Source organism: Pinus tabuliformis, chromosome 4_2 (assembly GCF_031772625.1).
Source record: "Pinus tabuliformis cultivar Carrire ecotype Pingquan chromosome 4_2, CPIR1, whole genome shotgun sequence".
Lineage (NCBI taxonomy): Eukaryota > Viridiplantae > Streptophyta > Pinopsida > Pinales > Pinaceae > Pinus > Pinus tabuliformis.
The window spans coordinates 529,754,803-529,768,437 of NC_142304.1; positions in this window are offsets into that span (position 1 = coordinate 529,754,803).

Below are 13,635 nucleotides of genomic sequence, written 5' to 3' on the forward strand. Positions count from 1 at the left end.
AGTCTGAATGACATTTGTGAGCGTCAGCACAATGCTACCAAAAGAGTTTCCACTGTGCTGGCTGTCTCAGAAGCCGAGGCAGCTATTCTCTTGCGTCACTTCGATTGGAATTCTATTAATGCCAACGATCAATGCTTTGCAGATGAGGAGAAAGTGAGAAATGTTGTGGGTTTATTCTTGCAGCCGGACGATAAACATGAGACCAAAGAAGAAAAAATGGAGGAGTTAACTACCTGTCCGATAAGTTTCTATGATTTCAAGATCAGAGACATGAAGTCACTCAAGTACTATGACCATTTATTTTGCCAAGATTGTTGGCGAATTTTTATTCACACATCAATAAATCATGATGGTGCAGGATGCCTCAACCTACGATGTTGACATCAAGGTCCACGATGTCGTGCTATTGCGAGTGAAGACATGGTTTTTTCTCTGGGGTTATCTGAGGAAGATAAGAACAAATATAGAACCTATCTTGTGAGGTCATATGTTGAACAAAACAGTAGGGTTAAATGGTGTCCAGCGCCAGACTGTGCGTACTGTGTGGAGGTCGACTCTGCTAATTGTGATGTAACTCCTGAGGAGGTTGTCTGCAATTGTTCACATAAATTTTGTTGGAATTGTTTAGAGGAGTCTCATCGTCCAATAGGCTGCGACATAGTCAAAAAATGGATTGATCAAATTAATAATGGTGATTCACTCAATGCGTACTGGATATTTTGTAATTCCAGGCCGTGTCCAAAGTGTGATCGACCAATAGAGAAAAATCAAGGGTGTATGCACATGACATGTACGTCCCCGTGTGAATTTCAATTCTGTTGGTTATGCCTTGGTGATTGGTTTAAACATGATTCTTGCAATTAGTATAGTCCTGATCAGGTTGCAACAACATCAGGAAGAATTGATGCAGGGAATCAATCCAGGAATTCGGCCTCCGTCGATTCTAGGAAAAGGTTTGCAGCTAAAACATCTTGTTCAAATCGATTGGTATTTTATATGGAAAGATGGAAGGCAAATGAAAAGTTAGAGGAAAAGGTGTTATCTAATCTGCACGTTGTGCGAGAGGTAGAGATTAAAAGATTAAATGAGTGTAAACAGACGAGAATGAGTTGATTTGGTTTAACAAAGTTCAAATTTGTGGTAGATGCAGATAAAATGTGAACATAATTGAAAAAGAAGGAGATGTAGCTCATAGGTGAGGCCTGCACCTGGAGACTACACTCAAAATAGAGAGATCACTCTCGTACACTCTATACTTCCATCTACATTCATTTTTGGTTTAAACATCCATTTACATCCTATGGGTGTTTTATTCTTAGGCAGTTCAACTAAATCCCAAGTGTCATTTCTAAGAATTGATTCCATCTCTTCATTAATTGCAGCTCTCCACTCCTTAAATTGACTAGCTTCTTTGTAATTAGTGGGCTCTACAATTTTCAAAACATTTGACATCAAAGCATAGTCTCTCAATTTTAATGGTAATTGAGTCTTCCTACCAAATCTCCTTGGTATGGGACTTACCTCAAATTTGTCAGCTCTAAATGGGCTTGCCTTATCACCTTTTTCTTGTTCTTCTTTCTGCTCATGCTCTTTTTCATCCTCGCTACTTTCATCCATCAACAATGGAATGTGCCAATCATCACCAATGTCATCTTTCCCTTCCTATACCTGTTCATGAAACACTACATCCCTACTTTCAAATATCTTATGAGTCTCAGGATTGAACAATTTATATGCTTTAAATTATGTGCCATAACCAACAAAGATGCATTTAACTGCTTTGGGATACAATTTCTTCCTATCAGCTTTGGGTATATGGGAAAATTCTTTTGACCCAAATACTCTTAGATGATTTACGGCTGGTTTGAATCCATATAGAGCTTCAAAAGGGGTTTTGAAGCTAAGATACCTGGTAGGACTTCTGTTCTTCAAATATACAGCAGTGTTAATAGCCTCTGCCCAAAAGCTTTTAGATAGATCCTTACCTTGTAACATGCTCCTTGCGCACTCCACTAAGGTTCTATTTTTGCGTTCTGCGACTCCATTCTGCTGTGGTGTGTGTGGCACTGTAAACTGCTGAACAATCCCGTGAGATTTGCAGAATTTCATGAATTCCTCTAGCTTGTATTCTCCCCATTGATCAGAATGGAGAATTTTTATACTCTTACCAAACTGTTTTTTCACCAAGGTTTTAAATTCTCTAAAGCACTAGAAAGTTTGACTTTTCTTACTCAAAAAATAAATCCATGAATATCTAGTGCAGTCATCAGTAAATAACAAAAAATAATATGCTCCACCTAGCGACCTTGTCTGCATGGGTCCGCATATATCAATGTGCATTAGTTCTAAAATATTTGTTTCCTTCCTCCTATCATGCACAGGAAACTATTCTCTATGCATTTTACCTAAGGCACATCCATCACAATTTAACTGAATATTACGAAAGATAGGGAGCCCCTCAACCATACCTTTTCTCTGTAATAGCATGAGGTCCTGCAAATTCAAGTGACCGAATCTCTGATGCCAGAGTTGTTCGACTGTCGATCCTCCTACAACCATGGCTCATTTTGATATACTCTTTACATCTAGTCTGTATAGGCTTCCAACACGCACGCATGTTGCAACTATTTTTTCCCTGCAATCCTTTATCACACAATGAGTCTTGAAGAATTTGACTTGCATATCTTGATCAGTTATCGTGGATACGGATATCAGATTTTTCTTAATTCCAGGTACATATAAAACATTCTAAAGATGACTAATTTTTCCATTTGGTAACTTGACTGGAATAACCCCATAACCTTTAATCTCGTATCCACTATCATCTCCTAAATAGATTTTTGATCCATATGTACTTTCCTCAAGACTATCAAAAAATTCCTTTTTACCTGTCATGTGAGAGGATGCTCCAGAATCAACATACCATATATCGTCCTCATCATATGCTAAAAGGGCATGGTCGACTATGAACAGTCAAAATTCATGATTGAAATCTTTATCTTCTTCAACATCATCTTCAGCAAAGTATCCTCTATGCTTTGCCTGCTTCCTCTTTGCATCATCAACCTGCTTCTTAAAGCATACACTGTATATGGCCGTTCTTTCCACAATAATAACATTTCTTTACAGAATCATTTGCAATCATACCTTTATGTGGATGCTTCTGCGATGTTCCTCCTTTCTGCTGTGATTTCTGTTGTGGCTGCTTCCCTCTGAATGATCACCGTTTCGCCATCAGCACAAGATCATCACTCTGGGGGTTCAACTTCTACCGCCGCTCCTCCTCTTGCAGCAAGATCCCTGTCAGATCATCAAATGTGGGCGCTTTCTCCCTTGCCGCTAATCCAGTGATGAACATTTGAAATTCATCTTGCATCCGGTTTAGTGTGATTGAGAGAAGATCAGGGTCAGACACCGCCTCTCCGATGTTCCCTAATGCATCTTTTACATCTTTGATTCGCGCAACAAATGAAACAACAGTCTCATTTTCGTTCATCCTCATCAAAAATAGCTTGCTTTTAAGTGCCATAACTCGGCTTGTGTTATGGGTCTGATACAGAGTTTTTATCTTCGTCCAGATCTCCGCGGACGTTTTACAGTCTCTGATGTGCGGGATAACGTTGTCCTTCGGACATTTTCAGCAAAGATTTTGCCTTGTTCTCTCGCTTATCCCAGTCTTGCTCCAGCGCCCCCGCATTCACCCTCTGCTCATCACCTGCAACTATGGACCAAGCATTCGCACCTTCAAGCAGGGTCTGCATCTTAAACTTCCAGTTCGTGAAGTTAGATCCATCGAGTTTTCCAGACTCGTGGAGGTAAGATTCCATTGTATTACTCATTCTAATGAATCTACCCAACAAGAAGTCGATACCTGTCAAATTGATCTGTCACCGATTTAGATACGCCAATATTTGACAACTCAGCAAAATCATTCGCGCTCCGATACAGCCAAAAATCAATCTGATCAAAACTCATCTGATCTACCTCTCCCGATAGATCTGCAACTTCTCTGATCTGCTCCCTTTGCAAATCGCCAAACGAAGATGAGGCTTCCCGCAGATATCCTTGAAGGTAGATTGGCGCATCCCCGTGCGTATTGGCGCGTTCCCGAGTGAAAAATCCGTGCCAAGAGAAAATCGGTTAGAGTAAAATTGCTGGCGCGATTTTTTCGTGATTTTCCACGCCAATAGGGTATTTTGGCACTTTGGCGCGATTAATAGACGAACATTCGTGCCAATCTTGCTCCTCACGCTACTGTCAGCATGAAAAGCGCGCTAATATCCTTTCTACTCAGAAAAAAAAAGAAACATCTAGTCTGAGCCAGGTGTTCTGCAGTCCACCTACTCAATTGAGCAAAAAGCTCCTTTTGTACACGCGGCCACAGAGGCACCTCAAACCACACAGGTAACTCTGCCACAAGGCAAGCTGGCCACAAAGGCACTTTAGTCACAAGAGGTGATACAAGATCAGGTTCACCCAATCTGAGCTCTGATACCAAGATAAAATGTGAAAAGAATTGAAAAAGAAGGAGATGTAGCTCACAGGTGAGGCCTGCACCTGGAGACTACACTCAAAATAGAGAGATCACTCTCGTACACTCTATACCTCCATCTGCATTCATTTTTGGTTTAAACATCCATTTACAGATGCATGGTTACAGATAGCAGAATGCAAGCACATGCTTAAATGGACATATGCATATGGCTATTATTTAACCCCAGCATCTAGCGATCATGATTAGGAAGCTGATATTGTTCGCAAAAAACAAAATATTTTCGAATTCCTACAAGGTGAAGCTGAAAGTAGTTTAGAACGACTTCATCATTTCGTTGAACAAGAGTTGCAAGACCATATAGAAATTGCCCTTAAAGCTGACGCTGATACTTCGACTGGGAAAAAGGCATTGCGCGATTTTGATGACTTCTGTATCAAGCTTGAAAAGTTCACAAAATCGACGGGACAATAATTTGAAAACCTAATTCAGGCTTTTGAAAACAATCTCTCCGAAGTTAGTCGGATTAATGCACCAGCAGGGTGCGCATGAAGAAGCAATTATTACTAGAACTAGCAATCACTTATTATTAAGCAGTGCAAGTGGGCCACTGGACTCGGATGAATTTTTCTCATATTTCATCATATCTTTGTTGGTTCCAGCCTATTAACGATCTTGGACGTTTGTGGCAACCCAATCCTTTTGATTGGTTATCTGGTCAATATTATTGTTTGTTTCATGATTATTTATTTTAATAAAATGTGATCTTTTTTTTTAGTGGAATCTCATAAGGGGAAGCAAAGATTCACTTTTGATGTATCTATTGTTTATATGCAAAGATTCACTTTTGATGTATCTATTGTTTATATTCAAAGATTCACTTTTGATGTATCTATTGTTTATATGTGGACTTGTTTTGTTAAGTGTGACTTGTGTATAGATAAGTGGATTAAAGTATATCTCCATGTTTAAGCAATTCTTTTACGTGCAAGTAACCTCGAAGATTAAGTTTTATTTTCTCTATCATATTACTCATGTATATTTTTGTTTGGACATAATAAGGATCTTGGTTTATGGAACCTAAATTCTTGTGATTGATTACTAGTTCAATATTATTATATGTTTGTAATATTTATTTTAATAAGAAGTGGTGATTTATATTTATATTTTATGTGTGATTTCATTTATGGAGGTTATATTAAATGGTCTTATGACATGCATGAAGCCTATTCATGAAGCCATGGAACCCATCATTGGATCCCTCTACAACAGTCATAACTTCAGCACCAGTTTGGGTGAGATTGCCAAGCCTACCTTTGCATCTTTGGAATCTCTCGTCGCTAAAAGCCATTGGAGATGCAATTGGGAAATTCTACTGCAGGTGCCCAGAAATAGAGGAATATGCAAGAACCACCTATGCATGCATCTGTGTGGAAATGGATTTTAGCACCGGATTCCCAGCTAAAATAAACCTAACAAGTAAAGACTATGTGTGGAACCAGAAACTCGATTACGAAAGTGTCCTCTTCAGATGTCGATCCTGCTTTGAGATAGGGCATCTAGTCAAAAATTGTCCAAAAGCCTCCCTGAAAAATTCTGCTAGAACCAACCACCACAGATCTACATGGTGGGAAGGAGCATAAAAAGAACACTACACTGTCATCAAAGAAGAATACTCTGGAGAAAACTCTGAATCACAAGAAATCGGGCAGGAAAGAAACAACTCTCAAGACAGACATGGAGAAAGCCCCACCCAATAAATCAACAATTATGAGGATTCGACTGCACAAAATAAGTCTTCATTTAACAGCAAAGTAGATCTCCTAGACCAAACTTCTTCTCTGACTATCTTCAAAAGGATGAACACAATAGATTGCGAAGCTAAAACACCAATGTCCCAAGAACCAGAAGAGATGAAGGGGATGCAAGATAAAGAAAGTTGGAAGACTGTAGAGAAAAAAAAGAAAGCTACAGCACCAATCTCGCCAAGAAAGACGAGGAGCCAGATAATTAAAAACTAAGAAAGTTATAGGTCCGATAGACCATTTTGGTCTCAGTGGACGTTAACCATCATCATCATCCTCATAAGTTTAATAAATTACATTATATCTTTTCCAATTTAATGTTTAAAGGGGTTGTATTCTATAGTGGGAAGCAACAAGTTCTTCATAGTTAGGTAAGGTTCAATTCTGGCTTAGCTTTGATGTAGTTATTCAACATGTTTTATCACCTAGAGAGACTAGATAAAAATTGGTTTGTGATGCTTGCATAGATAATTGGATTAAATCTCATTCCAGTGTCTTGTATTTCAATAGAATTTTTCTTTACACATATAGCAACTTATAGTTTCATGGAAATCTCCAACTTATAGTTTCATAGAATGAAACTCACGAGAATGGAAATAAGAAAATAAGAATATAGTCCTGCCCTTTCTCACCCACTTCATTGTCGACCTCTTCCTTGTGCTATATTCTTCCGTTTGACCTTTGCTCTACATTCCCACTGCCAATTCCGCTTGGCTGATTCCACGCTCAGATGGCTCCTATTTCCCTTGCTTGGTTTCTTTTGTATTCTTCCACCACTTTTCCGCAATTGCCCATTCACTCCCGGTTCTTGTCCCTTTCCTTTGGTTATCAGCTCCACAACCTGAACCATTATCCCCACCACCTATTCGTGACCTTTCTTCCCTCCAAATTCCAAAATTCAAAACAAACGCCCCAAGAGGCCCCAACCATCTATCTCAAGTGTTGTCGGCTCTGTTTTTGTTCCTGGCGGAGACTCTGCTGTTATTTCTTGTTGCTTTAAAAGGATTGGTTGCTATCAATAGATTTTTCTGAGTGGCCTTGTGGGGAAGTTGCAGGCTGCGTGGTTTCAAGAAACCGAGGAGTGGGAGGGATAATGATTGGCTCTAGAAAAATGAGCAAATTGATTGGAAATGAGGCTTCAAACAGTTCAATCAGGGACACCTTTTCTTGTTGAGGGGTTTTCTTCTCGTGCATGTGGTAGACCCTATTCAGTAGGAGATCTGCACGATCAATTCTTATGGTGAAAGAAGATGGTGAGCAATGTAAATATAGAGACTAAGAAATTTAATGGTTAAAGTTTTGAGTTTTGGAAACTCAAGATGGATGATCTACTACTGGATAAAGATTAGTGATCGCGATACATCTGGGTACTAAACCAACAACAATGTCAGTTCAAGACTTGGCGAAGTTGGATCGAAAAGCAAAGAGCACAATACAATTGTGTGTCTTGGATTCAGTATTGTTGAATTTATCAGGGGAAGCTTCAACGAAGGCTTTGTGGGATAAGTTAGGGACATTGTACCAATCTAAGTCTCTGGTGAATAAACTATTCCTACAAAAAATGTTGTATAACCTAAGGATAAAAGACGGAGACTCGTTGACAGAGCATATGAATGCCTTTAATATTTTGGTAGGCCAGTTACTATCTATTGATATTAATTTCAAATGAAGATAGATGCATCCGTTTGTTGTGCTCTCTACCAGATTCGTGGGCAGCTTGGTTGTCGCAATATGTACCAATGCAACTACGTTGTGATTTGATGAAATAGTATCATCCTTGTTGTCAAAGGAGATGAGATGGAAAAATATGGAGGTTCAAAATGGTGATGCCTTGTCTGTACAAGGATGGTCGCAAAACATAAACAAAAATAAGTTGTCAAGTGGCAGATTTAAATCTAGAAGGAGATCTAAATCTCCAGGAAAACCTGTAAAGGTGTGTTGGAAATGCGGAAAGGAAAGGCACTTCAAAAGGGACTGTAAATCTAAAGTTTCTGAGAAAGGAAAGGGATCTGATGATGCTCCTTCTGCAGTGCGAGAAACCACCTGAGATGAAGGTGGGGATGTGTACATGGATTCTTCTTCAAGTACACATGTAGATCATGAGTCATAGTTTATTTACTCAGGCGCATCCTTTCACTTCAATCCCTGTAGAGAGTGGTTATGCAAGTATGAGAAATATGATGGTGATGATGTCTTATTAGGGGATGACAGGAAGGCAAGAATCATTATTCATGGAAAAGTCAAGTTGAAGTTGCAAGGTAGAAGGATAGAACACTTTCGGGTGCTCTGCATATTCCTGAATTGGTCAGAAATCTAATTTATGTAAGCAAGATGGATGTTGTAGGTCTAAAAAGAGTGTTCGAGAAATATACCTACAAGATGGTTCGGGGAGCACTGGTATTGATGCAGGGAGTTTGGATTGGAGCTCTGTACAAGATTCAAGGTAGCAGTGTTATCAATGGGTGCAATAGTTTTGTGGTTCCTAAAAGTGGAGCAGAAAATCTAGTGGTCTCTGGAGAAAATACCATGGTATGGCATCAAAGGCTTGGAAATATTGGAGAGAAAGGCCTTCAAATAATTCATGGTAAAGGTATGGTAGAACGTATGTCTAATAGATCTCTGGATTTTTGATTTCTACGAAAATTGTGTATATGGGAAGCAAAATTGGTCCACAAAAACATGGTGTTTGCAGGGTCCACACAAACATTGTCTTTGCAAATGATGTATCCCAACAACGTGCCAAACAGAACTGCAAAGATACACTTCATGTTTAGGGAGATTTATAGTTGTCTGCACTAATCGAACATTACTCTAAGTAAGCTAGAATGCTTCTTCAATAGATTGTAAACTATCCAACCATCCATGTATACCTCCAAGAACCGGTGAATGTAGTCTCTGAAAACATTGATAATAATTCAAGAGAACACAAGAGGTGCATTATTTAGGCCAAAAGGCATGATGTGGTATGCATACGAGCCCCATTCTGTGGTGAACATTATTTTCTACTTGTCGTCCTCTGTTATTTGAACCTGATGGTACCTTGAGAACCCATCTGTGAAGGATTAGGTTTCATTTCCCGCAACATTATACAAGACCTCATCATTAAAAGGCGTGGGGAATGGGTCATGGACATAAGCATTGCTAAGGTTGTTGTACTATACACAGACCCTTATTTCCCTACTGGCCATTTTGTTCTGGATGACTATTGCGCTGATCCATTCTGCTTCGTATACTGGAAAGATGATTCCTGCATTCGCCATTTCATCTATCTCCTTCTTGAATTTTTTTTTTACTCTTGGGTTTAGCCTATACAGTTTAAGGGTACTATAATTCAAGCTCATTCATAGTTCAATAAATATATAACCATCTTCTATAGGGTAGGCATTCATGGTTACAGTGTAATGAACAATCTTAACTGGTATTATTTGTCCCTTCTATAAGGTAGTAGGACCTATAGTAATCAATACAATGCGTAGTATTAATTGCGACACAGGAATTAAAAATCAAACCTAAACCTTGAAGGAAAATGTTATAATATATTTCTCCTCGAGTGTGTAAAATCTTCGGAATGTTTTTTGGTAGCAATGAACAATTTGAAAATATTATTTTCCCTCTTCCTAAGGCGGAGATGCGCAAAAATTAGGACTAAAAAGGATATTTGTGAGGAAAATTCTTTCATAATGAAGAATTTCTAGCATCCTCTACAATTACTTGCTTAACATTAATTTTTTATTCTAATAAAAACACTTTGTATTGACATTTTTTTGGTATTGTGAATGTGTGTTGCCACAGTTCCCTAAACCATTTGCTGTAGAGTTGCCTAATTGCTCTGCCTTCCACCTTGATGATCATTTATGCTTGCCTTATGTGCTTTCCCTTTGGTTTTCAAATTTGGTTAACTTTTCTTCTACTCCTTTCTCAAATGTTATTCTTTATTTCATGGTCAGGTTATCTATGAAATTGAGTAGATGGAAAGTGGAAGTAGCACGAGCATGGGAATAATAACATGGAAAACTTCTAGGAGCATCTAATATTTTAATTCCATTTAATTGTGTTGATATGCTTTGACTTGTGAAATCTTACATGGCATAAAAAATAGGAATTCCCTTGTAGAGTCTACTAATTGGTAATCGGTCATCTTTTAACAATGAATGATACATGTGACATAAGGTAGATATGATTTCATGACTATCTGTGACTACCCATTTTTCGTGACTATTTGTTACTATTTGTTCATACCATAATATTGAATGATCTTGGTTAGCTAATTTTTGAGGAGGAGAAAATAGGTTTTTCTAGACTAAATCTAGAAGGGTTGGAGGCTACTTCCTAAATGGGATAGAAGTACAAATTGATAGTTGCAAAGGTAGGAATAATGTCGTATCCCTTTTGAAATTTTATGAGTAGAGAAAGTGTGTAGTGCCACAACACCACTCCCTTCCACAAATACCTCAAAAGCTCTACAAGGCAAGGCAAGCCTGTATCCCCCAACATAAGTTACAAATAAAAGAAGTTGCTATGGATCTCATCAATCTCTATTTGTTGAAAAAGTGAAGATAATGACTGTATGGAAACATGTCACATTATGTTGATATTTCAACTAGAAATTTATTACTTTCTATTGTTTCTTATCTATTAATTTTATACTTTTCATTTAAGATTAATATCTTGACTTTATGCTTTGGGATAAATACATTTTCTATCCTAACCATGGCTACCATAGCTATTTTCTATGTTGGGTGAGAGGGTAGCCATAACATTGGTGTTCATGGCATGGTGTCACCTATATTTTTCTAAATAATGATATTATGAGTGTGATAAAATGCAAAATACTATTATTTATAGACTATGCTTAATATCTTTGTTCTACAATTTCTATTTGAAGTGTAAATTATTATAAGAAATATAAATAAATGTACAAAAATTAATATTTTATTTAAATATAAAACAAACCATTTTCTAAATTTAAGAATCAAGGTTTAATATCTTGATGAAAATGCAACAAGATGATGCAGCTTAGTGAAAAGAAGTTGCCTTCACTAAGTCGGCCCGCACGCTCTTTTTGGCGCAAAGTCTATTTTTAGACATACGGATCATGGTCTATGAGTTGCAGGATGCTATTTATGGATGATTGGTCATGTTGGTAAAAATAGATGGACCTCTATTTTTAGACATATGGGCGGAGTCTATTTTTAGACTGCCATTCAAAAAATAGAACAGTTGAATATTATTAGCTCTTAATAATATTTGGACTATAAACAATATCTTATCCTCTTGTAGCACTTCAGTTCGAGCTACGGATGTGACACATGCAACTGCCAGGAGGAAACACACTTTTCCTATGGGTTAGTTGAGCTATTGCATGATGGAGTTCAGTTAGAACTCAAGTGATTGAGTTTGGTGGAGTTGATTGAGGAGTTGATGGAATTGTGTTCAGTTTGACTTAGTTGAACTAGTTGTATTTAGTCTAACTGCCAAATACACTAGTGATGAGTGATGTGAATTAATTGTTAATTAATTCAGTATTTATTAACTCATAAATCAACTAAATAATACATCAGTTAACTCAGTGCATGGACAATTCAGTGGAGATAAGTGTTAGAGTTGGGTGAAAGGGTGAGACTACTATCAGTTGTGACTATAGCTGTGCATGAGATTTTCACAATCATTGATTGAGATCGCCAATGAGGATTGCGTAGTACAAGCCAAGGGAATTTGAACTTGGATCTGATCTATTCTCAACTTGGATTTCGCAGTAGAAGTAGGCAAACAGTGGACGAGATTTGAACCCCTGACTTGTTTAGATCTGAGCTAGTTTGTGTGTAGCATGTGGAAATAGTACTGAGTACTTGTGAGGAGTATTGTACTATGTATTGTTACATGCTATCTATCATTATAATATACAGATAGTTGGGGTTTTTCAGCTGTATGCTTTCCCCATTACATACTGTGTTGATATGTGCGATTGATGTTTCAATGTGCGCATGCGATTGTTTTTTAATTCCGCAAATTGATGATCAATGGTAGAGGAGGTTATGTATTATGCATGAATTACACAAATAGTGTAGAATCAGGATAATCTCTGTGAATAAATGTTATATTATTCAAATTTCTACATGGTATCAGAGCGAGGTTGATCATCAGATCTATTATTTTGAAAGTGATTACATTTTATTTCTTCAGGCGGAGTCTGTAATCGGGCCAGGTAGCCTCTAGATTCATCCTTCTTTTGGAAGATGAGATATCCGGTAAATGCCCATACAGTCAATCTCTGTACAAGAAATACTTTGTTCTCGCGAATTTTAGATCAGAAGCGGTTGAGTTTTGAGCTGGTGGAATTCGATTTTGCAACAGTGTTTTCTTGGTGTCAAAGTTGAAATGTCTTTCAACGGATTGTCATTGGAGTATGCCCTTGAAGGCAGCTCGAATTATACAGCATGGAAAGACAAGATGGAGGTGGTGTTAGATGAAAATGGGTTGAAGGAGTTCATAGATGCTGAGGTCCCAAAGCCTACTGATACTGCTCAAGTTGAGGCTTGGCAATGAAGACAACAAAGTGTCAAAGGATTCTGTTGGAGAGCATGAAGGATCACATTGTATCCAGCCTACATGGAAAGGCTTCTCCATACTTGATGTGGAAAGCGTTGACAAATTTATTCCAAAGCAAGAGCGACCAGAGGAAGTTTGCACTCAGGGATAAACTCAGAAACATTAAGTGTGAGAAAGGAGATAGTATGCCCAAGTATCTCATGAAGTTCACCCAATGTCGGGATGAGCTAGGAAGTGTGGGCGTGACTGTCGATGATGAGGACTTGGTGAGCTTGGCTTTCCTTGGTCTTCCAAAGAGTTGGCATTCTTATTAGGACTTTGTCAATGGTTGGGAGAGATTGTCAGGATGGGAGAGACTTTGGTCTGATTTTGTGCAAGAGGAGATCAGGTGGAATACCAGGGACGGATCTTCATCAAAGGCATCTGATGAATAAAATTGCGCTTTTGCTGCCAATGCAAAGAAGGGGAAGAACAAGAAAGCTTCTCATTCAGGTGCGAAAGGCAAGAATATTAGGTAAACTTGAATCAGGATAGAGTCAAAGTTGACCATGTTAAATAGTGATGGTTTTGGGGCACATGGTATTGTGCACCCATAGTATTCTACCTGTGGTATTATATGTAATGGAGCTTATAAAAGGCTGGAAAGACTTCATTGTAATGCAAGACCTGGAGGTGATGGGTGAAGGCTCACTTGGTCAGATTGGCCAGGGTTTTGGTCAATGCGAATGAGATCTTATTAGGTTGGGTTTTTACCCGGATTTGGGGTTTTCCGGGATAAACATCTGTGTT